Source organism: Strix aluco, chromosome 3, assembly GCF_031877795.1.
Source record: "Strix aluco isolate bStrAlu1 chromosome 3, bStrAlu1.hap1, whole genome shotgun sequence".
NCBI classification, from domain to species: Eukaryota; Metazoa; Chordata; class Aves; order Strigiformes; family Strigidae; genus Strix; species Strix aluco.
Window position 1 is genome coordinate 45457272 of NC_133933.1, and position 26713 is coordinate 45483984.

At 36.4% G+C, this 26713-nt stretch overlaps 1 protein-coding gene across 5 annotated transcripts in view; it reads left to right on the forward strand.

Moving 5' to 3' along the window:
* The window catches only part of RGS7 (regulator of G protein signaling 7), a 245378-nt gene that overhangs the window by 1080 nt on the left and 217585 nt on the right, over window positions 1–26713 (forward strand). The window lies entirely within an intron of this gene.

Consider the following 26713-nt stretch of genomic DNA (forward strand, 5'->3'; position numbering starts at 1 on the left):
TTTGTATTTCTGTCTCTGGGCAAAGATTTTCAGAGTGCAGGGAAATCAGAACCATTAACTTATTCCATATGAAGGGGAAAAACTGATTAAAGATCTTATTTATCTGCAATCGCCACAACTTAAAAAAAACTCAAACACATACACTCCAGGGATTCTCTCTGGGAATGATTTCTAATGTAGTTATTCTAATAGCATCAATACACAAATTTCCAGACATTGAACTCCAGTAGTGGGGCTTATTTAGCCACTGTGCTTGCATTTAAGTGACAGTAGATGCTTGGGGATTTTGAGATGTGTTTATACATTTATTTTTTTTATAAAGCTTTAATTGCATTTATCAAAAAAGAATAACAAAATAAATTCTAATAATAATGGAGAAAAATAACTTTGCTGTCACAGACTGAAATACATAATTATGCAACTACTTGTTTATGCCTAGAACACAGTACTTTCTAACTTGCTTGTGGTTGTTTTTATCAGGTGGAAAAAAATCAATGTTTTTACTTTGTTAGAGGCATTGACTTTTCCTTTTGCAAGTTAACTGTAATAGAAAGCATCTGATATGTACTCAGTTTAGTTCTTGAGGTGAACTGAGGTATCATCAGTAACTGTGGTGTTATTTTCCCAGAAATTAAAAAATAGTCTCAAATTGAAGTCTGAGGCATGCATATTTTCAAATATGTTTCTGATTTCAGTTAGTTGGTCATGTGGTATTTTGACAGATTAGGCTCTTTTTACATAAGTGAATTAATCTATGAATTTAACCTTAGTTATCTGTCTATGTAAGAATGCACATCTAGAAAAATATGGGGTTACCTTGCCATTGACACAAGTGTGTTTTAAAATGTCATTGAATGCATGAATTTATATGTGAAAATATGCTGCATATATTAAAAGCAATACACCAAAGCTTATGTTGTTCTTTATAGGTTTTTGATCTTTCTAAACAGAATCTTTCCACATTTGTCATGTAATTCCATGCTGAGAAAAGTCTTATTTAGTACGCGGAGGGAAACAGAGAAACTGTTTCTCTTCTCCCATGGTTACTTCATCTGAGGAACTGGTCAAGCTTGCGACCCATTATATTTGGTGTGACCTCATGCCAAAACATAACATTGCCCATGAGCAGCCTCCAGATTGAAATGGGACTGCTGAGACAAGTGACCAGAATCCTGGTGATGCAGGGGAAATTTGAAAGTGGGGAGCAGAGATAGGACACAAAACCTCAGGTATATGCTTGGCAAATCAAAGCATCAAACACCTTTTCAGTTGTCTGCAAATTAGCGGTAAAGGGATGATACCAGTCTTGTGTCTTCCAGTGTAGCAGTGGTCCTTCCCTTGTTGTCACTGAAGAGCAACTGGTGCACTGAGTATTAAACTTCCGAAGAACATTGACCTTCTACAGCATTACCTGCCATATTTAGCTTTGTACGTGTCAACTTATTTTTGTAGTACGATGAATCAAAAAAATCATTTAAGACTGTGTACACTGGTGTTAGAGTACAGAGAGAAAACTAAGTAGTCCTTCCTTTGGCAGTATTCAAGGAATAGGCAACAAAATAATAGATAACTTTCTTAAAAGTCACCTGCCTTTTTCTGCAGTATGATACTGCTGTAATCGAATGTGTTATAAATTCTGTGTCTAGAACATAAGAGGAGGATAGTTAGATGGAAATAATTTCACTTCAGAATATATAATCTCTGAATATAATTCTTTAATAGCAACAACTAAATCACAGGATTCCTTGTAATACATTTGAAAACACAATACTTCTCTGTCTGTCATTGTGTTGGAAATGAAAGCACTGTGCAGAGGGAACAAAGAACCAGATCTGCCAGCTTCATGAAGGACTCTTTTTTTTTTTTAAAATTTTTTTTTTTTGGCCAACTGGAAAAGTATTAATAGTAGTTAGAAAAAAATGTAAATGTGCTATTGGCTGGCTTCAGAAGGAAACTGAATTTGAAGTCTGACATTTTGAATAATGTTGCTGAAATCCACAAATGGGGCAATGCTTTCTTCTACTAGTTTATACAACATCAACACATGGAATAGCACACATTTTGTGATGTGTGTACCTGCAAGGAATAGATGGGAGATCTGTTATTACTTGTCTTAATGAAGAACTAAAATTTGGCCATGCTGAGTGAAGACCATTATTTTGGCTATAAAACACAATTTTGTAATCTGGTAATTCTGCCAGTCTGTCTAACTTTTGGACACAATCTGAACTAAGTATCTTCTAAACTACATAGAGTTACAGCCCTGAGTTTCCTAAATCCTGATTCTGTCAGGAGCATTTTATAGAAAATTCGATACAGAATGAAGTTCCAGTGTTTACAAATCTGGTATTTAAGCATAAATCGTTATAGAATCATTATTGCACCTTAAGTAAATTGCATACTCTTCACAAAAAGGGCTGTTTTTCTATTTTTTTAAATGTATTTAGTTTGTGATTAGTTACTTACTTGAAGGGTTGAAGAAAGATGGATTATCAAATTGTAATCTAGAGTAATATAAAGTGTAGATAGCCTGTTATTCTCATTGTAGCGTGTAGTCATAGACAAAGAAGGGTTTCACTGCATTTTGCTTTCAGATATGAAATATTTTTTTAAAAAGTCAGCATAGGATAATTATATATTTAATGCATACATAAGTTAGAATTACTTATTTGAATCTGTGACGGAAAAGACAGAAGCACAGATGAATAGTTCCTTATATCATTTTTACACTGGCTTTTAAGATGCTTGTGTCAGTGTTTTTATGCCTTGGGCAATACTATTTATTTTAATAGCATACCAGCCGCATTATTCTTTTTGGCTATCAGCCTAATTATAAAGTAATGACATGTGACGCATCGTTGGTACTGACATACCTTAGAAAAAGTCCCGAATTTTTCTGCTAGTAACCCAAGGCCAACATGAAAACTGTAAAACCCCTGCTTTTACTTCCGCTCCAATAGAGTCAGTTCCAGTCTGCAATTAAAAGTAATAAGATGCTAGAATCCATAGTATTTTAACATCACAAGTTGCTCATAGAGAAATCTTGAGTTTCAACAACTCTAACTTACTGCTGCAAGCTAGGTCTTAAAGAAGAAATTTGAGATGTAATATAAGGCCCACATTGTGCAGCTTTTCTAAGTTTCAGGGCCTGACCTGCCTTTTTTTTTTCTTTAAAAAAAAAAAAATCTCATGTGTGGCACAAATAATTAAAAGAATAAGAGTTGTCTTTGAAGAACTTCCATTTTAGACTTACTGCTGGTCCTTCTAAACCTTTGTTTACCTTTCTAGTCTGAGTTTTGCTTGATTTTTTTATTCAAACATATGCTGCAAGGATTAGGAGTTCTAATTTGTAAGTTTAATGGTTATCGTATTGCTGTCTGAACTAGCTTAATTTGAGACATGATAAGATTAGCCTTGTCTGTGTAGTAATATTCTTGTGACTGAGACTTTGATTCTCTACCTTCCTCACTGCCCCGAGTGTTAAAATAGCTTTTGCCAAAGCTGATTAGAATTGCTAACAGTTGGGGCCTTCAGTGCTGTAATGAAGATAATGTGGTGTTTCTTCTGTTCTTGTGACAATTGTTGAAGGTCATATATGTCAGTAATCATGTATAGCAAGGGCTGAATTTGTAATCTCAAGCTATTTCTTAGTTTACCATGATCTGGTATTCTTCGTAGTAACCATGCCTGCAAAGCATGATACTTAGCAAATGTTGTTGTAAAGGAGCAATAGCTGTGCAGTAGCAATATTTGAGGAAATAGTGACCACCATCTTCTAATAACGATTCTCCTCTCCTAAGCTTGTACTAGAGATGACTTTTAGTGTAGTGTGCAGATAATACTGTGTTCTCATGTGGCTTTTATCAACTGCTCTCTTAAAAAAGATTGTAGGAAGAAAATGTTATCACAGATAACTGTATTCCTTAGAGCCTGTGAGACTAAGGAAGGACATGGTAGGTGGGATTTTTTTCTAAGTGTTGTCACTCTCTTTGATAAGGGAAGAATTAGTCTGATCGATTTCTGAATATGCCACCACAACCTATGGAGACATCTTGCTCCTGGTGTAAACTACTGAGTTTGTTACTACATTGCAAATGCCAGAGTACTCTTAAGATACTATAGATAAATGGCTTTTGCTTTGCTTTGATTTTTAATTAAATTGCAGTATACTGCTACGTTGTGCAGTTTCTTCCAAGAAGAGTGGTACTGTAGCGAGTCTTGGATACTGGTCTTGTTTTTATTCCAACGCACATCATTATAGAATTGACAGAGAAAGGTCTGCGTGTGTGGACCTTAGGAACTCCAGCTGTAGGAAGAACAAAATTTACCTCCCTATCCAGTGTGAAAGTTATGAGGATGTTGTAGTTCTGGAGCAGTTGGTTGATATTGAAGTAAGCTATCACAGAGGTAATATTTAGAGGGCAGGAACTTAATACTGAAGGACAGAATAGTTGCTAGATGCTGTGGAGTGCCTTTCATGAGGTGAGACTGCACGTTTCCCTGTATGCTCTCACCCTCGCTTTCTATATCTACCCCCTGTGCAGTGATTCGCTTTGATGCTGTATCCTCTCCTGGAATGGTTATTGTTACTACTAGGTGTAGCATGTATGTTTTGGCATAATTTGTGATAAGAGCAGTATAAAGGATTTGATTGTCTTCACAACCATGCAGAACCAGTGAAAATACCAAGGAAATCAGATTGAAAATGTGTCTGAGTCTGCAGGAGTAGGTCTCCTGCCCTGTGTATTTCCTTTGGTGATTCCTGCTGGTATTTTCTATCCTTCTGTTCTCCTCTTCCCTCCACTAGGTGTAGAAATGTATCAAGTGATATTGCAGTGAGAGGTTAACTGCTGCTTACTGTTCTGAGCTTGATGTGCTTGGATCACTGGCATTACTGTCAAATGCAAAAACCCCACAGAATTCTGTGCCACCATGTTACTTCCTTTCTCCATCCCACATGTGCCGTCTGAAAACTGTATGTGCCTGTTTTGATTGTGCATTGTCATTTTCAGTTTCTCTGCTTCTTTCCTTTGAAGCAGTCTACATTTGTAGCTATGGAAACAATGATGCTATTGATAGTGACGTGCAATACAGAGTCAGAAATTGTTTGTTTTGGAGTTTAGAGTTTTGTTTTCTTTTACTTCAGACATACAACATTCTTTGTGGACTGCAGGAATTTTTATAGTAACCTCTATGGTCACATTTGACAGATTCCCAAAGTTGACATGAACTATAATGAGGGCACATTAAAATACTTGCATGTAAATACAGCTTGTTAAAATGTGGCTATTTTCCCAATTCAGGAATCACAAACCAGTTGAAGCTTAGCTGTAGTTTTTAGTATAGGAAGCACTACACCAGCTTCTTCAAATCAGTCTGTAAAGCTACTAAAAGAGAAGAAATTTGACTTATGAAGTCCATTTTCAAACCTAAATCCCAGGTGAAGCCTAGAAAGAACAGAATAAAGTCACCAGCAGAATATGTTTAATTGTTTGTTATATGCTATAAAACTTTTCAGACAAAGTGTTGGGGAAAGGTAAAGACTGCAGTTATATAATAATATAGAGTGTGGGCAATACCTGGTTTTCAACTATATCTCTAAAAAACCAAAACTTTTAAAAAAGAGATGCATATAATTATTCTCTGTGTCACAGATGGGTAAACTGAGGCATGACAGTGACATTTCAGAGCAGTGGAAAATCCTTTTTTTTGTAAACTAGAGCAAACTACTTTCTACGGAAGAGACACCCATTGGGGCTAAGCTTGCAAAATACTACCAGGAATAGCGTTGGTGTTTTTTTTTTTTTTTTTTTTTAAAATGGAAAAGGATTGCAGTAGTAAGGGGAAGAAGTTGGAAATGTAGGAGCAAACAATCAAGGCAAGAAAAGTCTGGATTTTAATCATGCTAATATGAACCTTACAAAAATGAGTAAGGGAAGAAAACTTTGAGGGTGGGATTAGGAGGAGGAGGAGATTGACCACTTTAGAAAAAAAGTACGTGTACAATTTTACATGGTGAAGGGATCAGCCGAGAATTTTGATTTTTGGTCCTGATTGCCACCAGCTATAAAAAAACATTGAAGATAAAAAGGTTGAGCTAGTTATTAAAGTACGTGTTGGTTATAGGAGTAATTGGGAATAGATGTAGTGGGAGTGAGGTTGGCTGAGAAGCCACAGGGGACATTAATCCTTGGAGCTGATCTGTCTGAGAAGCAGAGTTGGGAACCACAGCTTCATCTGGAGAGTGAGATCTGCCTGGGGTTAGTGCAGGAGAGCAGGCTGGCCAAGAAAGGGAGCTGTAGGAACAGGCATAGGAGCATCTCATAAAGCCATTGTAACTGTCAGTGAAGATTTTTCTAGATAACATACAGACGTCTTAACTGACGGAGATGGGAGCTTGGCATTTGGACTGTTTAGCCTCCTAAAATTTGGGGCCTGTTTTGTGCTCGTGTGCGTGTATATCTATGTTTGAAAGCTTCCTTTGTCAGATGCTGCTATGGATGTCTCTCAATTTGTTTGTAACGTTCTGTGTGTCTCTGAGAAGACAGCTTTATGAGCTGAGTTTCAGAGAAGCTGCTTTGTCTGCGAAGGTGATCAGGGCATCAAAAGCCAGAGACATCACACTTGCTTTTTTTTACTGTTGTTACCTGCTCTTCCTTCAAATATACTTCTGGCTAAGAGTTCATTGCTAATGAATAGGAACTGGAGAGATGACACTGTAATCTATATTTTATCCATATTTTCCCAATGAAGATGCCTATTTCTCAAGATTTTTATAATTGTGCTATTTCTACTCAATTGAGGACATCTTTGATAGCCATTAAATGAAATTTGAAGGGCATTAGATCCACAGTGTCATTCAAATGAGAAATCTTTTTGGGGAAGTCTCTCAGAATTTATCATATGGTATTCATATCAAAGGTGTGCTGGTTTAATTCTGAAAAACCTTAAGCAAGAGCCAAATAGGCCCTAAGGACCATCCAGATAGAAATTTATCATCACAGTGAAATCACCATTCTCCTGCACCCTTGTACCATTTTTACTGAAACCAGGTAAGATAGGAATGTTGAAGCTGTATTAACTCTTTTGCATCACTTCTGCTGGAGTTGTGTGTTTCCTTTCATGTATGTACATGCATATGCACTTACAGTATTTCAGGAGTCTGATCTAACAAACAGATTGGCAGTTATAAATATCCTCACAGCAGTGCAGAGTCCTGCTGCTGTGGGACAAGCAATGGCAGTGGGGTGGGTCTGCTTTCGTGACAGAGTCTGTGGGGTCAGGACTCTTACTGGCACGTTGCTTTTGTGGCTGTTCTTCATTATTGATTAAATAGCAATCCACAGTAAAAAAAGAAAATATACATACAGTCCCCCTGGAATTTATTTTGGAAGGAATATTATGCCAGCCAGGCCCACTTTTATTATAATCTGATTATTAATTTATAATTGATCATAACTGAATAAACATGAGCAAAAGGTTTTACTAGGGGCATTTAAATATAGAATAATTTTTGACAATTTCTCATGTATATGATGTAGCACTATTGTACTTTGTCTTGCACGTTGTAAAAATGAATTGCACTGAAGTATTTTGAATAGCTGTTATTTAAAAGCACCGTAAATTCTGGTGGAAAACCACAGTTTTTCTGATCTACTTTTATATCAGGATGAATAAGCAGTTTACTGAATGTCTTTTGAAAGAAAGACATTAGTGCTTCTTAACACCTACATTTCTCTGAACTACAGACTGTAAGAGGTATTAATCTTCTGTGAGGTAGATTCTGCCCTCAGATGTAGATTCACGGCATCTCTTGATATCAGCAGGAGCCATACAGTTGCATTTGATATAGAATCAATATCAACAAGAAGAATGACAAAGACTCATAATAAACCTTCAAAATTACACAAACTTGAGGCACATATTTAACCATAAGAATTCTCTTTGTTGAACACTTTTGTCTGTATGGAGGAAAAAATACAGAACATTTAATGGCTGTACCACAAAATCCCCAATGTCGGCCCATTTAGTGCTGCAGACATATAATTGTTCAGAACTGTAAAACAGGATGGCTTCTTAGTAGCAGATGGAAAACTTAGTATGAATAATGCTATCATACAGGGCTATACCAAGGTTTCTGTATGGCTTGAGTAGTTTTTCAGCTGTGTCACCTGTAAAATAGGTGGTCTGCAATTTAATTAAACTCATCTTAGTGAAATTCTGTGAGGACCAACTGTTTACTTGGTACAGAGCACTTTAAATTTATCAAAGTACTACATTGGATGGTGAAGTACTACAGTGATAGGAATGCAGTCTTAGACAATTAGAATACTATAAACAACAAGAGTCCTACCCAGCTGCTCACAGTATTACTAGCTTTCAAATGTCTGGTTTTTTAAGAGTTACTAAGCAACAACAAATCTCATTCAAGTCACTAGGAGCTAAAGGTTTTTAATGCCTTTTCATAAATCATGTCTATTACTCCATGGAATCATCACACTACCTGAATGAAATATTTAGATTCTGTCTCCTGTGGTCTAGAGGGCACACCAGTGTCCATCAGAGTAGAAGAGCCATACTAATTCCCAGTAAAGTTAACGCATTGGTTTGGTTTCCAAGAGAGAGGAGAAATACCTTCGGCTTGTTTAAAACAGAAATAAATTATATACTGCTTTATCTGTGCTCATTTCTTAAAAACATGTACTATGACAGTATTATCTCTGCTATAGGAAAAGCTTTTCAGAGTTTAAGCAACTGTTCTGTTCTACGGACAGTTGTGACCTGAAGCGCTCAGGTTCATTTATAGTGGAAAAAAAAAATAGTTCTGACCTTGCTTTTTCTTTGCCATCAACTCCACTTCTACAGCATTGCCTTTGGACATTGAAGTTTATGTTCACCTATTTACTAAACGCACTGTTCTGTTCTTATATTGAGGTAGTGTTTGTATCTCATTTTGAGGTACATTCAGAAGAAAAGTGTGTAGACATGTTCTATTTATGTAGTTGTGTTTGTATTTATCTGTGTTGATGCATCTGTAGCTGTCATGCCATTAACTTTTTAACAGAAACTTTGGTACATAGTTGGTCAGGCAGGCCATAGCCAATGCTATTGCCTCTGGGATTCTTTTGGTTTACATTTTTTTTGCTGTCTAGAAATTGAGGGCTAACTTTGGTTCCAGGACACTGGACTTGACAATCCTTTCTACTTCCATATTCCAATGTTTAGGACCTCACTCTCACTTTAAACTGCAGAAAATAAGATATCTTGCACAGGTATAAACACGTAACTGTGGGTTGTCTCTGAAGGTTCTAATTTTTCTTCCACCTCGCTGATGTCTGTTATCTAAATGAAGATAAACACAGATGCTGAGATGTCCGTTTATGTTGTCAGAGAGGGTGTTAGCTCAGGACTTTGACTTGCCATCCTTTTTTTTTTTTTTTTTTTAAATTATATTGAACAATTATACTTGCTTCTCCTTCAGGCAGGATTTCTACCCTTTGTGTCCTTTGAAATAGTTTACGTAGAACATTTTATGGGGCTTATTCTTTGTCACTCTTGGTAATATTAAAGGACATGGAGTAGGGTCAAGGACAAAACGCTGTGTGTGTGGCACTGAAAGAAAAATATTTAGCCTCACATCATTCTGTCACTTGCAATACGTTTGCCTTTGTATGAGGCATACCACCAATTGCTCTGTCTGGCGACTATGGCGAGATAAACTGTGTTGAACCGAGACCGCCAGGATTGTGCAGGTTCTTCTGGAAATGGAGCCGGAGGTTCACTAGGTGGTGCTCTTCCTCCTGGGCACTGAGCACACATCCCGCTGGGGTGCTGGGAGGGACTCTGGAGGAAGGAATGAATGCTGGCCTCATCAGCAGTGTCTGGGTGTTGATATTGGTGTCCCGGTCCAATTGTTGATCAAGTCTTTTGCTGGTGGTTTTGATTCACTGATGCTCATTCTGCAGTTTCAAGGGTAGGAAGCCTCTACTGTCACCATGTGTTCATCACCCAGCCTAAACACTGCTGTTTGCCTGCACTCATGTTACACAAAAGAGGCTACTGGCTTTAGCATTCTGTTAGCAAACGGAAAAGATAATTTCTGTGCATAAAATTTGCAATCTGAGTATAAAACAAGAGGTGGTGAAGTGATTTGGGGAAACTAGTCAGAAGAGGCTGAGACTAGATAATTTCCATTTTATCCCTCAGTGCATGGAATGGTCTTTGTGTCACCTTCAGAATGTTGTTTGAGGATCACAAAAATGGACATGAAGCTTGCTACAAATTCAGTCGTTCACACGATTTTCTCCATCAGTGGTTTTGTTGTTTGTTATCTTGACAGACCTTAGCAAGAGGAAATATGTTTCTGTATGTTTTCACTTTTCTCCCTCATTCCACCTTCTTGATCTTTTTGTATAATCCATATAGACGTGGTAAATGGATTTTAGCTAAGCAATCCACAGCTGACATGAATATATTAGCATCAATTTAAGTTTTAGCCATATTGTTAGTTACATTTAAATATTTTTGTCCTTTTTGCAAGCTATCTTAAATAGTGCTTACAAGATGGACTAATTACATGCTTATGTGTTAGCCAGTTTGACTTTAGAGCGTTACTAGAAATGTTCAGTGTGCTGTGTTACTGCACTATTAGCTGTCCTTGGGACAGGTACTTTCTTGAACGTTTGAAGCATGTAGTAGATGCAATTGAGGGGGAAAATGCCCTGTCCTTTTTTTTTTTTTTTTTTCTCTCTTAACAGTTAAGCTAAGCTCTTTCCTATTTATCTTGTAGAAGTAGAGGTGAAATTTGACTTTATTTGTGTGGCCCTAAGTGCAGAGTAACTGCTGTTCTCACTCAGGTTATTAAGGTTAATTCCTTGAAAAGTAGAACCACATGGTTCCTGGATTGGTGAAATGCTCCAGAAGTTCTTAAGTGGTGGTGTCCTGGTGGTAGTGTGCTAGAGGTGTGAATTCCAGCTTTTTTCCGCTAAAGTAGGCTATATTGTAGAATGAATTAGATGAAACATTATGTTTTGTTTATATTTTCCATTTTCCCTTCAAAACAAGTAAATGTAATGATGACTTTTGAATGAATTGCCCTTCTACAAGCTAAATAAGTTTTCATAATTGACATATCAATTGTAACATTAACTATTAATGCAGTGAATGACTTCTGACAGGTGAGAATAAATGAGCTAATAGTCATTAGCCAGTGTAATACCTTCTTCCTGAAGGAAGAGATGGATGGTGACTTGAGGACACGTGGAAAAGCAGTGGCAGATAGCATATTATACTGAAATGCACAGTAGCCATAATTTTTCTAATGCTAGGCTGATTTGTAATGAGTGGTCTGCACATCACTCTTCTAATCTGTCAGATCTCGGCTGGTTGCCTCCCTTTAAGACTGAATGTGATCACGCAGAGGGAGACTGAGTGTGAGAGAAGGAAGGTTAAGTCTAGATTGTGCTGCTGAATGGTTTTGAATAAATCACTCCATAACAAGCAAGCTGAAAGGCATACAGGCACTTTGTGCTTAACTACTTAGGATGCAGTAAGAGGTAGATATTATTTTAAATAATAAGTGAAACAGTATTTACCTTAGAAGTAAACAACTCCTCCCCACTTCTCTGAGTAGGAAGATTGGAACTGCAGAAACTCTTCATTTGTGCAAGTGCTGTAAAAACTGTAAATTCCTTATGGCTGGAGAATTCTTGTAATAGTACCAGAATGTGGTTTGCTTAAGAGCAAGGAGAGTATCTAAAGTCAAGTATTGCATTAAAAAATTGGGCAGTGAGAACATGGATATGAATCTGCTGTCCTGTTTGACAAAGTGGTAGTCATTTTGTGTCTGTGTTTCCCACTTGTAATTTGGAGATAATTCAGATGGATTATGAAGAAACACTGAAGGTAAGATTAATTATATTTTTGGCCAGTGTATAATATCATGATGTCAGTATTGCAATAGTGAATATTGCCTTGTTTTTCTGATACACCTTTTTCCAGTTGTTTTTCACAATTCCACTGTGATTCATTACAGATCTAACCTTTGACTTTCTGACTAACAGATTTTGTATTCCTTTTGAGTGAGGTTTCATCAGTCTGGAGAATTTTGTCTGACTCCCAGTGGAGTGTTAAGTGGAGTTACAGTGGCAAAATCTCTACATGGTGTGCTGATAGTATACTTTCTAGAGTCATTGCTTCTGTTTCTTTACCTGCTTCAAATTCTTCAGTGGATGATGACAGAGGGAAAGGAGGTGTACATGACCTAAAGTACAGGCCCATCTGTGAAGACCAGATGGCATCTGTAACAATTTTTCCAATGATTTGGTTATTTTCCCTTCCATTTCCTGTAAATTGTCTAGGGGAAACTCATGTGCTGAAACACGCAAGAATAATGGAAGTGCTGACCTTTATTGACGGAATGGCATTTTGTGCTTTCTAACCACTGCACCCTAATCTCACTTCTGTAATGTCTATAAATGCTGTGTTTGAAATAGTGTGTAATTATATGGAATCCAAACATGGGTTTCTTTTGTGTCACTAAAAGAACAGAGGATATCTTTAACTATAATGGTGTGTGGGAACCATATTTTTGAGATTTTGATTTCCAGCAGTTTAAAACTAGTCTGAATACTGAATAGGTATTGTGGCAAGTATAACTAAAGGGACATTAATTCACAGCATATTTTCCCCAGGCTTTAATTTTTGTAACGAATACTGTACTTGTACCTCTGAGCACTATATCCTAACATTCACTGTGCTGAAGGAGAAAGTCCAGTCTTTCAATTTGTGTTCATCTGGATAGCGTGAGTATAATATGAGTAGTGATGATCAGAATGAACCTATGCAGCTTCATGCGCAGTATTCCTGTGAAACATGAGTAGACCTGCAAAACAGTTTACTTGTTTCTTTTGCTTAGCAGTCATGTGGTTTTTGGTTTGGGTGTTTTGGGTCTTTTTCTCCCACGAAGACTGATAATATTGGCATCTGTGCCATCACCAGCAGGATGTAATTCCCTGAATTATGTCTGTGCGTGTGTACCCATGTTTGCAGCTGGTATTCTAGCTATTATTAAGTTTTCCCACTCAGCTTAAATAGTTCCTTGCTTTATCAGTGTGGTCCTCTTATCACTATTTCTTATATCCATAGATAGAAGTGTTTTGCCTTTGAGCAAAGGGAGAAAATTATGTAGAGGAAAGACTATGCTATTAAAAGCACATGTTCTCTATAGAACTGCATCAGCAGGTTTGGGCATTTAATAACCATTATTACTTAGCTAGGTCATTTTTTCATGTAATGTTTTGTTGAAGAGATTGAAATATATTCAAATTTCTGACAAGTATTACTTCTGAAGTAGCAGCTCCCATGTGTCCCCTCTTAAAATTGTACAGCATTTCTTTTTGGAAGTCTCTCTTCATTTACCTTTTTTGCTAACAGAACTGTGTGCTCTGGAGTGATCAGCTTTGCTAATGATATAAAATATTTTCCTCACTTTGGATTAGTGTCCAGTTTCTTTTCCACTTTTCATAAACTTTTAGCAAGTAACACCTTAGTATGTCACTTCTAAAATCCATGATACTAAACCAATTTATTTGTCAAAAACATCTTTACCTCTAAGAAGCTGTGAGTTTTTTCGATTATAAATGGCAGCTCTGGAGTTGTAACACGAGAATCAATATAATTTCAAATTGTTTTGTTAGAATGTTGCTGTCTGCTAATGAGGTTGAGTCATGGTCCTAGACAGTGCATGCTTTTAAGTCTGATGCTATGTTGGGTTTTGTGCTGTTTCTGGCTGTGTCCAAGAGAGGCATATGACAAATTACCATTTGAGACTGCCTAAACTTTTCCATCTGCAATCACGAAAACTTTTTATGAGCCATCATACATTTGTTTTTGCATCTTTAGTTTACTTTTCACTGCTTCTGCTCAGTATGGAAATCTAATGAACACCTGTTATTAGCATAATTTTATTGAATTGAAATTTTAGCCAAGTTCCCTGAGCAAGGAGCCAAGCACCCCATGCCGTTTATGTGGACTAAAGAAATGCACCTTATATGCAGAGCCAAGATTTTTTTCTTAGTCTAATTAAAGTATTAGCAATCTAATCAGAGTTGTTATTCATCCAGTTAGAATACTCCACACAGATAGACACTCACATCTATATCCCTGATTATCCAATTATTGCTAATTCCAAATATTAGTATAGTTAAAACTGATATACACAAGCTATTTAGTATCTATTTCTTTCTGTGGTGTTAGGCTCAACTTTTCTAGGCTCCTTAGGGTCCTAGGGTCAATAATGCGAAGTTATCTTCTAGAAGGATAGTGAAGGATTACATCTGCATCTTGATAGAAAGTGTATGATGTTGATACTGAGTATTTCTTCCTGGTTCTTGGATCTGCTTGTAATTATTTTTTTGTGTTTGCTAACACAGTCATCTTGCTTGCTCTGTCTTCTTTGTTTCCCAAGTTCCATTTTATATCAGAATTTTACTATGTATGGTATTTTCTTCCCATCTCTCAAGGTTGCATTTCTTCCCCAGGAATTTGATGATACATGATTTGTATTTTTAGTCCTGGAGGCCAGGTATCATCCTGTGCCAGTACTGTCAAAAGTCTCTACAATCATCTGCTACTTGAACATTTGGGGATACTATTTTATTAGCACATCCTTGTCATCCCCTTGTATTATGGCCATTGAATTGTTCACTGTACAAAAACAATGATCCATTAGAAAATCTGTGTATTTATGTACCTATATAGATATCATGTTTTGGTAATTACTTGCTGGTAATTTTGCTGGTATGTTACAAAATTACCTTATAACAGTTTTCACAGTAAAAGACAAATTAGTCTGGATGTAGATATGAAGGGACTTTATTTAAAACTTCTGATTTTTGCCTTTTCTGAAATAACGAGCCACAAAATTTGACTTAAATCTTACATCATCTACAAGCTGTGAACCACAACATATCAGTAAAACAGAGGTAAATATAACAGGTCAAATCTGCTGAAGAAGAAATTCTGTTCATGACGATTATCCAAAAATAGTCACTTGTACAGACTGAGACTGTTAGTGAGTGTAATCTAAGAGGCCCCACTAAAAACTGACCTTTAGCAAACAAGCGATTATTACCCGTCTTTCACTCAAGTCTTATAACTGATGTCTGACTTTGCAGCCATTTGAACTTTGCAATCATCTTAAATGAATGCAGGCGAAAGACCTTATTAAATAGAAAGCAGAAGCATAATGATTTTGGACATAATTTGAACATCATCTTGGATTAATAACATTTGCAGTATTAATCAGAGACCCTGAAAATCACAGTTGTTGATGCCCAGAATAATTGAAGCATCTCAGCTGACAGTGTTGATGCTCTTGAATTGTGATATACATGAAAGGCAGTTTATTTGCACTAACATTTCTTGTGTTTCCAAGTACAGTCTGTCATCACTGACTATTTTTAAAAAAGACTAAGGATTCCAATTCCATTGTGAGAGTGCAAAAAAATTTTTTTTACATTAATCAAGCAATATTGCTGTGAAAGCTGCAACTCAGTAAGTCAGCTAACAATTGCAAGTTATATTTATGGAAGCTCTGTTGGAGCCAAGTATCTTCTTAACCACTGCAACCAATTACTTCTGTTTGTTACTTTTAGGCAATAGAAATGGAAATTCTAAACAAGAAAAACTCTCTCAACTTATTTTAATAATAATCAAGAAGGGCCTTTTTTGATTTTGGCTATCCATATTTTTTTCATATCTTGAAGTGCTCACCAGACTTTGTAGTTCAGATGAACAGTCTTTGATTGTCTGTGCTTCACTAAGAAGGCAAGAGAAAATGCTTTTTATCTCGAAGCCTGACAAATTGATTTTTTTCCTGCAGAGTACTGCTGGATCTTACAGCTTAAAAGTGGTGTGGTTAAGTCCCAGATCTATTTCCATTTACTGTTTCTCAGATGGAATTTGCAGTTTCTGAATTTTGTCTTTTTGGACTCTTTTTGAAAGGAAGGATACTTTTTTTAAATAAACATTCTCCTTACCTTTGTGTGTGATACATTATTTCATGACTAACTTCAACCATACTTCCTCAAAAGAGGTGTGTTTATTTTCTTTCACTTTTGAAGTACTTTGAATTCCAGTTTTAAAATTGAGTTGCAATATTGCACAAAGTTTTGAAATGGTTTCTATTACTTTAGTACATTTTTTAAAAATGTTTTCATTTTAGATTAAAAACTAAGCTGTACATCCTTGATCTTGCTTTGAAATACATGCTCAATTGTGGTTGTCATCAGTACAGGTGTCCTCAAAAAATAACGTGATTTTTACAAGCACTAATCTGGTGGATGAACTGATGGATTTCCGTGTCCAGGTTAGAGCATGTCAAACAGCATGAAAAAAATTAATTTGGCAACATTATCATATTATTTTATTATGTGAAATTATCTTGCTGCAGGAGAACATATTTAGGGATATAAATTGCCAAAAGAGCTTTGACTTTTGTTATGCAGATTTGAGGGGTCGAATATATGAACTGGTTGTTATTCTTACTTTCCATAAAGATCTTGATTGTTGTTCTGTTTGGAAGGCTCTTAAGTTTCAAAGTTATATTCTTTCTTGTGTGACTGTATAACCATTTGCAATCACCATTTCAATTCTTGGTCATCATAAGCCTTGAAATGTTTTAAATATTGCCTGTAGGTACAGCATTCCTGTAATTCTGTGACTGATCACTGTAAACACACAGGCCAGTGTATGCTTGAAAGAGATCTACTATTCAAGAGTATCCCAGTTGCAGAACAAAATCAAAATGTTGAAATAATGGCGGCTCAAAAGCAGAAGGTTATGATACAGTGGTCAAGTCTTAAAACTCCTAGAAATTATTTTGGCTCTATATGTACAGGTAGTATTCTGAACTACAGTTAGGAGAAAATAATAAAACATTTTTCTGACTGCATAGCCACAACGATCTGAAGTTTGACAAATATGAATAACGTTGTATAGGTCAGAGTAAGACAGATAGATGAATTTTAAAGGCCCCTTCCAACCTAAACTATTCTAGTATTCTATGAAGTCATCTGAAGGTTTAGGGGGTTTTTATTTGGTATTTTTTGGGCATGTTTGTTTTTTGTGTTTTGGTTTTTTTTCCTAACAAGGCTGGTTCTTTAAGTCTTAGCAGGAGACAGATTTTAGAGTGCTGCAGAGCATTTATAATGCCAAAATGGTAAGGCAGATTCCATTCATTAGTGGGACTACATGGCTACATATTTTTAGAACCTTCCTGTAGTACAATGAAGGCAAACTGTATGTAATTTGTCTTTGATACAACAGTTAGCAGATGCAATTTACTGTGCTGCTGAGTTGACTTTTAGCATGATCTGGTTTTATACCTCCTCTTGCACTGCAGCATGTTAGGCTTACAAGCAAAACACACAGGGCAAGGTTTTCCAGTTGAAGAATCCTGGCCTTAAGCTGATGGGTACAACAGCTAAGGTTGTGAATCTGGAGATTCATTAGTTTCCTTCTGAAATAATTTCAGCACTCAAGGAGGTGGGGAAATTGAGTGCACCAGAGGCAGATTTTTTTGTTTTGCACTAAGAAAATAAAAAGCTGTTACTGACTTCTAGTTTGGGGTGGTTTTTTGGGGTGGTGGTGATATTTCTTTTTTTTTTTTTCTTTTCCCACTGGAGGGTCCATCATACAACTGCCTAACTATAATGAAATCTCTTTCTAGTTTTTTTTCTGGTTATTAATTGTGTTTTTTAAACTAGATGATACAAATTTTACTCTGAATCAGTATTTTCAAATTGACTTTTAAACAGAATTTTAATAAAATTGTGCTTTGTTTATTGGATATGAAACCAATTTTGTTGATAGTAGTTTTCATTAATGCTGCTTTGCATATAGCAGTATTTGCCATTTGATGACTTCCTTGCAGGTGTACTCATTGACATTAAATTAGTGGTTGGTACCATTCTAATTTGTCAGTATACTGATATTAGGCTGTGTTGTATTTATATTTAACTACCTGCCTTACCACTGATAAGCATCTATTGGCTCGCCTGCTTACCTGCACATTACTCTATTGATCTGTCTTCTTATCTTGCATCTTGTACTCTTGTATTTGAGTCAATTTATTCCAAGGACACAAAGTACTTTTCAAGTCATTTAAACACACAACAGGAAGATTATCCAGATGATAGTTTTATCATTGATTTTTATAAAAGTCTGTGAGGTACACGATTAAAATCTAGCTGCAGATAAAGAGATGCATTTGAAGACGTGAGCTTTATATTTAGAGGGACAATAAATGTTTTTTATCTTCTGTTTCTGAAAACATCTCTAGGTAGTGGTTTTTGGCTTTTTGTTTTTAAAGCAGCAAATTATTCTGAGAATTCTTTTTGGCTACTCTTTTGGGGATATTGGAGAATGGCTGTTTTCTAGGCCATTCTGGACTCTTACTGCGTAGTCTGTTTTGTGGCATGTCAAAAAGGTCAAAACCAAGGCCCTTCTGAAATTAGAAGTTTCTCTTTATGGTGCTTCACATTCAAATTTCAGAGGGCTTATGTGGAAGCTACCCTCAGCCTTTGATTTACTGCATAGTAGTTCTTGTGTACTTTGTGTTGTGCAACTCCATCTATAGCATTCTCTCATAACATCATTTCTTCAAAAGTTTGTTTTTCTGTTTCATGGTAACTTGTCAAACTTATTCATACTTTTTTCGGTCATCCAGCCATTATTCGGCATGGCAGAGCTGAATTATTTCCTTCAAAAGCAGCTGAAAATTAATGGAAATGGAGAGCTTTTGATATCTATGTGAGGTAGGGGGTACATTGCTGGAGGACTGCTGGCATTGTTTTGCTAATTTGGAAGTAGTTCTTCAGCAAACCTGTCTGCATTGCACCAGTAGGCAAGAGGAGGATAAAATGCTTTTTAATTACATGATTTAATTTGCAGGCCCTGAGATAACTTACCACTCCAATTTTTGTGATTCTACTGAAAAAGTTTTGTTAGTAAAAGTTTTGTTAGTAAGTTTCTGGGAACTGACTACATTTTTTGTCTTCTAATTACCTTCCTGTGAAATGTAAAGCCTGTAAGACCTCTGGTGTCTTGAGGCATTTTATTGTCCAAAGTATGATACTTTTCTTGTTGCCTTATCCTTCTTCCCTGTAGTTCATTTTCCTGCTTTTTTTCATTTTTTTTCTCTGTCTTGCCATATTCCAAATATGGCAAGTGTGTTCATTAAAGAAGCCTATGTCTGAATTTCTCAGTATGTGAGTGTGATTCTTCTAAATCTATTAGTAAATAATAATGTACTCTAAAACTCTTGGAAATAGCTTCTCATCAGGAGTGTATGCTTTCCTTGTGTGCATATACAGAACTGGGAAACAGATCACCTTCTTTAAAATGTGAAAGTGGCTGCAGCCACAAAGTAACTTGATAGGAATGCTGTGAGATGATAGGATGTACAGATGGTTGATTGCAACCGTACCAGTTAAAATGTGACATTTAACATCAATACACTAATGCAGGGGTGGAAGATGTTAAAAATATCCATAGTTGTTTCCACCTGTTTCCTTTTGTTGTTGAAACATGTTTGGAGACATATTTTTGAAGAGGAGAAACAAAAGGAGATGCACTAGAAATAAAGAAAATATTAGACTGGAAAGGTCCTCTTGTCATGAGATGAGAGCCCAGATTTATATTTAAAATACTAAAGTTACTGTTTGTGTAGGAAAAGCCAATGTGACTTTTTTCAGTACAGCTTTATGAAATAGAGACCTACCCTTTTTGGATAAAGGAAAAGTTTGTGGCTTGCAGTAGTGCTCATGTTGGTGCTCCATGATATCATCTTTCCAATAGGTTGAGAATTTCTCTTATGAATGTTCAGTGACGTGATTCTGAAAAGCAATAAAATAACTAGATAAGCAAGCAAAGCTTCACTGAATATCTTAGTTTTGCTTAATGGGTCTTAAGAGTTCCAAAACATTTCGTCACAAGATTGATGTTTGCTATTTTCTACAAATGACAGACTTTGCATTTCAGCACTTCTGCTTGTGATCATGAAAATATTGTTTGAAAAAAACCCTCTGGATAATAACTAGTCCAGTCTCCAGTTCAAAATGACTATTGCCAACACTAAATCAGGTCAGCTACATTTGCCACAACCTCTTCCATATTTATGAGCAGGAAGGGAGAATCACAGAGGAGTTAAGAACTGTAGAAACAGAAAAGCAAGAGGGGTGGTGTGAACAGACTTATATGAGGTTTCTTTGTTGAAATATTTGGGTTGATAACATTGCTTTGTTTAGAATCTGAGATCTTTTTAATATGAGCAGCTTTAGAATGGCTTTTCTTCACAGCATTTGAACTTTTAGATGCTTCAGCAGATGACATTTATTTATTAAATCAGTGTGTTTTGGAGGAAAATGCAATATGTTAACCTGCAATGAATGAAATGAAATTTATCAATTTAATTCAGATAGAAAAATCTGTGTGTTAATACTGATTTTATAAAGCATGTTTTACTTCTGGCAAGGTTGTCTAAGAAAAGCCATTACAGTGTAAAGTAGAAAGGTGTATTTGTAGCCTGAACTACGAGATATTTAGGGATAACTGATTATTCTGCAGGGTCTTTCTATTTAAGCTTGGGGAAGTCTTAACAGTCTGTGTCTTAGATCCCTACCAGCAAAGTGAAAGTAATGTGATATGTTTGCCATTCTACTGTATTACTACACTCTAAAATTTTTAGAAACTACTGTGTTGGAAGAGCTAAATACATAAAAATGATAATATTTACATTTAGAATATATCTATGATGTAAAACTGAAGGAAAAGCAGCTATCAATTTTTCAATACTAGGATGATTAATTTGAAAGACTAGTATGGATCCCCTTGTGTTGTATACCCACTGATACTATATTGCTCTTCAAATCATGTCTGTAAATTCAAATCTAAATCTAATGTGAAAAGCCTAATTTTAGTTATTATTGAAGAATTTATGTGTGTATGTGTGTCTCCACATAATTGTGAATTATAATGTGAGTTGCAAATACGGACTGCTATTAATACGACTTCAATTACTTTCTTTCCCTGCTTATCTTTGCTTAAAGTAATCTGAAACCAGTTCTGTTTAACAGCTTCTGTTTTCTGGTTATTCACAAGAGTGGATGAAGTGACTGGTTAAGCATCTGTGCCTTACAAATCTGGTGTTCTAACAAATAGGTGTAATGGTCTTGTCTGCTTAGTGAAGCAAGAAGCCAGTCAGTCTAAGTTCATTTTGAGCCAGCAGAGTTATGTCTGTGTAAACTAGTGGAAGATTAACAGCAGCTTCTTTTGCTAACGTTTTCTTCACCAGTTCCTGGGTGACACAAGAGAAAGTCTTTCAGAGCTCCACAATAATTGGTTGTCCGCTGTCATAACAAAAGACTGCTAGTATAGAACTTTTGTAAAAAATTAAGCTGTTGTCAAGAAATTCGAAGTAGTAGACTTCACATACTCTCTCTCCAAATATACTTTATATTGAAAACATGCTAAGATGATAGGAAAAACTGTGGCCAATTTCTTTCTTGTAAAACAAACCTATCCTGTAGATAACTCTTCTGAAACTCATAATCAGTGTTCCCTTAGGGAAGACAAACGTTAATCTATTGTCTATTGGTTTAGTTAATATTCTCTTGCATAATGTCTCATGATTCTTTGGCTTTTGGAGCCCATTTATATCCACTCCAGCTGATGGAAGTGTTCTGGGTACACAGACTTTAAAGATTGCTGCAGCATTGCACGCAGACTATCCATGTCTTTTACCTTTGCACTTTTACCTCTCTACTTTGCACTAAAATTCTGACAAATCTGGGTTGGCTTATTCCCTTCGTGTTTTATACTGGTGAAAGAATCTCTGGGAAAATGTATGTCAACTACTTCATAGCCTGAGAAACTTTCTGCTATGTTGCTTGTTTTGTACAAAATATAAGGCTGCTCTGCTCTCACAGTGCTTCTGACAATTTAGCTTCCAGCATTGCTGTTGGGAGCCATCTGTGCAAGTCAGGTGTAAGGTGTGCCAGTCACTTCTTAATTTGTGCTCTACTTAGGGAGGCTGTGTGGATGTGATGGTAAAGCACTTCACTTGGCAACACCACCTGTGCTCTCCCTTTATCCAGTAATGGGACTGTGCCTCGCAAAACACCCCATAATAGACACCTTTTAAGTCCAAGCTTTGTATGTGATGAAATTTTTGCTATTGGAGTTCTCCCATCACCATAGCACCTTCACTTCGGAGGTACTGTCACGATTCTAAGTTGATGATGAGCTCTCTTATTAGGTGGTAAGATAGAAACTACTATTCTGAATTAATATAGATATGCCATAGAGCATTGAATTAAAAAAAAAAAAACAGATTCTATCTATAAACAACTCTGAAATTTAATCTCTTGGCCAAGTCATATGCAGTATACTAAACACTTATTAAGGATAAGCTGTTTCTACTTTTAGAACAAACATTAAATGGCAGATGCCCACAATTCTAATACCAGATGCCAGGGATGGAAAGGATTTGTGACCTAAATACTCCTGAAAAATTTCTTCCCTAAATGCACATTCACAGTGGCACATGACTTAACTGATCTAGGTAACTGGAGTGGCCTTTGTTATCTCTGTTCATGTTAGGATAGGTTTGTTGGCAAGATGCTGTTGATACCATTCTGTTTAATGAGAATATGCCTCGCCCTTTTGAGAGGAAAAAAAGTGTAATAGGTACAGAGTTACTCTGGTTAGTGAAATCAGTTAAAACACTCTGACTTCAGTGTGGAAGCCTAGAAACCAATGCTTAACTACTATCTGAAAGGTGAAAGAAATGTATATTGCTTACCTTCCCCAGAGGGGGAACTCTAGGGTATTTTGGGTTCCTTCCTATTGTATGGTGAAAGGGGTCATACCAGTGCTGACGTATGTAGAAAGATTAGATTCTTTGGGGTAGAGAAGGGTTTATGAAGACAGAGTGGATGCGGGAGGCTTGTTTTTTCCTTTCCAATCCAACTAGAAGTCCTAAGCTTGCTGCAGAATTAGAGGAGGTTCTTTTGTACTATTTATGCATATGGTCAGATTAGACTGCCATAATGATCCCTTGGAGCTTTGTATTAAAACACTCAAATGAAAATACGCTCTCCTGTGAAATTCTAAGACCTAGGTTACCCAAGGTTGTCACGACCCAGACTGGAAGCCTGGAGAATCACAACGGTTCTGTGATCCCCTCGGGTTAAATTAAGGTGAAATGACACCAAACAAGCGGTTAAAATGTTTTACTTGCAGTAGAAAACAATTTAAACTTGGAAAAGGATAATAAGCAATGTGGTCTTTTATAAATCTATAGGAAAGAAAAGGAAAGAAAAGAAAAAGAAAGGAGAGAAAGAGAGTCAAAGAAATCCAGATCACCACCCCTGGATCCAGCATTGTCTCAGGTCTGGTAATCTTGGGTGGTGGGTGCGCATACAGCAAAGTTTCTGTCACCTTTAAAGTTCATCTTATCAGCTGATTAGCATACTAGACAAGGAGGGGCAGGTATTCCACACCTTTCCATGACAGATGAGGAAAAAGGTGGAACATGGGTTCCAGTTGAGTCGGTGGTCTGTGGTCTATTCAGCCTGCCCATCTTTGGTTTTTCCTCTGTTCCCAGAGATTTCTGCTGACTTCATGCTTCTTATCAGTCATCCCAGAAATGATCACCTCTTACCAGTTTCTGTTACCATTTCAATGGCAAAGGTGTGAAGTCATTAGCAAGGCAAGCATGGTGTCTGGCTTGCACAATAGAGCCACAAAGTATCAGGCTTAAACAGTAGAGCTAGTGATTAGCGGTACTTGTGCTTGAGGGGAAACATCTGGTTTCACTCAGTTCATGTCTCCCTCTTTGAGGCTTATCTAAGGAGTTTGTCAATGCAACTGCAAGGGAGTGTGGGGTGCATCCTTCGATAGACTCCCACTTCCTTGGGTGACATTCCTTAGATTAATCCAAAGGCCACAGCTTGTCCTTGAGGTTTTCTCTGTCAATGAATGTTTGAGGCATTACTTCTTTCAGTTCCTTACAAAGTAGACAAGGTTCCTTTTGTTTCAGAATGACTAGGCATCTTTGCTGGTACAATATCCTTTTTTTTCTTCTTATGTATATATTTTTTAATAAAATATTTCTTTAATTTTAACTTAAACTGAAATAAATATATTCTAACAGTCCTCACGTTTCCCTCTCTGGGGCTGTGTGTACCTGCAAATGGCACTTGAGACTGGGACCAAGAAGTCCCAATCTATGGTGGATTCTAGCATTGTTTTAAAGGTTAGTGATAATCAGGTCTAGCTGGTGAGATGGCTGTGCACTTGTCACTGGCCATTGGGGAAGGTGTACCTTCCACTGTTGGTTGCCTTTACAGTTTAAGTGAACAAAGGCTGCTCTACAACTAACTTCATCTTGACAAATTTTAATATCCACTTACTCATCTGGATCCTAGCTGACAGGGCCAAGTTTAGTGTACCTCCATAGTCTCCTTTGAGGTGCATGGGAAATGATTTGTTGTCCCTTGTACAAATGTTTCTCCTGGGTTGGTGGTTGAATAGCTTGTCACAGATATCATAGTATTAAGTTTCAGCATTGAGAACAATTTAAATTATTTGTCTTCATAATCTCCCCTTTCTTTTTTTTTCCCAGGAATATTATGTTTGTACCTTTCTTTAAAAAAAAAAAAAAGTAAAAAAGAAATTAAACACACAGTAAGCAATGGACTTGCTGTACAGTTAATGTCTGCCTATGTATATTTTGAGATTAAAATTGGTCCTTGAATCTAAATGTCTACTATTGTGTCTCTCTCTCTCCTTTTTTTTTTTTTTTCTCCTAAACAATCACTTTTTAATTTGATGTTTCTATTGCCTTCTTTCAAGTGCTTTCATATTTTCTGTGTTTGCTTTCTCCTTTTCCATCAATTGTGTTTGTCCTGTCCATACTGGCAAGCCATTCACTAATGATGTGTGGTAATGCTTTGTTGGAAATGTTCCGATTTTGCAGGCAGATTAACCTAGAAATATGAAACAGTGGTGATTTGGTTCAGATTTGTTTACAGAGCCTTTCAACAGATAAAGTGGAAGTTTTGATCTGTAATTATAATAAACCTTATCCCCTAATTCTAGTTATTTGCCAGAAATTCATATGGAAAATTGGCACTGATAGAGGAGGGACATTACTGATATTAAATGCTGAATCAGAGTTGTAATGGAAGTTCTATGCAGAAACAGAAGTTTTTTAAAGAATATGAACTGTAGAAGAAAATCATAATGAATCATTAGCCTTCTTGTTGGAGCTGATGTTATCACTAAACATGTTCTGCAGTTTTAAATTATGTGATATTTGAATTTCTGTGTCTAGAGACTAGGAGTGTAATGTAGATGAAACTGTAGTTGGTGGAACTTGAGAAGAAATGTCTGCATTTATTTCTTGACAGCAAAGCTAAATTAGTTTCTAAAGACATCCGAATACAGAAAAGATACACAAACATGGCTGGAGCAAATTAATTTGAAACATCTGTTCATTTGTAGAAAGTGTTTCCTTCTTTTTACTTGCATATTTCAAATAAAACAATGCTAGTATCCCAAAGACAGTTTACCTGCAGTAGTGGGAAAAAGAAAATACTGAAAAATGTCAGTGTAAAATAACAACAAAACATGGTGTTCTGGTCTAGTAACAGGTTAAATGCACTCGCTTCTCTTTATAGCTTTTAATCGTACAAATAGAGAAAAAATACTTTAAAACTGTAGTAAGCAGTAAAAATGGTCACAGCCTGTATTGCAGTCTGTGGTCAATCAAATGATTCTGTTACTAAAACTGTAAACTAAGTTCTGTGTCTCAGAAGACAATGATGCCTTATGATGTGAAGAAAAACATTCCCCTTCATCTCTGATACTAGCATATAACAGCAAATGTTGACAGCATTACTTGGAGAATATACTTTTGAACATGAGTGCAATTAATTGATGGGACAATAGGGTTGGTTTTTTTTGTTTGTTTGTTTGTTTTTCTTTTTAAGAGAGAGCAGGGATTTATAGGAAAGTGTGTTAGACCAAGAGGAGAAGTTAACTTTAACTTATCCCAAACACATGTTTTAGGAAGGTCAGTGTCCACTAACAAAGACTCTTGCAGAGACAGTAAATCTCTGCGAAGTTTGAATCAAGATGGAAAACAAGGGTTGGAGGTATCCGATTCCTCTCAGAGATCCTCACCAGTGCCAGAAATTTCTAGTATGTTTACTTTGAGTTTTAGTCAAGTAATGTCTAATAATATATCCTTAAAAGCTTTGTAGTGTAGTTTTTTGTTAAAATACCGTTTAGAAAAAGGTCTGTGTGAGAGCTGTATCATTCAGGCACAGAGGGGGACAGAATTATGGGAAACTAGCCTGCACAATATTACACATGAACCGCACATGTCTGCGAGATACAGAGTCCTTATTGTAAACTATGATATTCATATTGTGTGTCAGCTGCCCACCCCACTCCCTGAATATTCTAATATACATTAATACCTCTTTATTATGAACTGATTTTTCAAATTGGGGGGCATAACATTTTTAGAAAGATGGATGAGCAACCGGAAAGAGGCCTATAATGCATGTATCCTTTCAGGGCGTGATTATTCAAACTTATATTTTAAGATTTCTTTTTTTGTGTACAGTCCTTCAGTGTATGA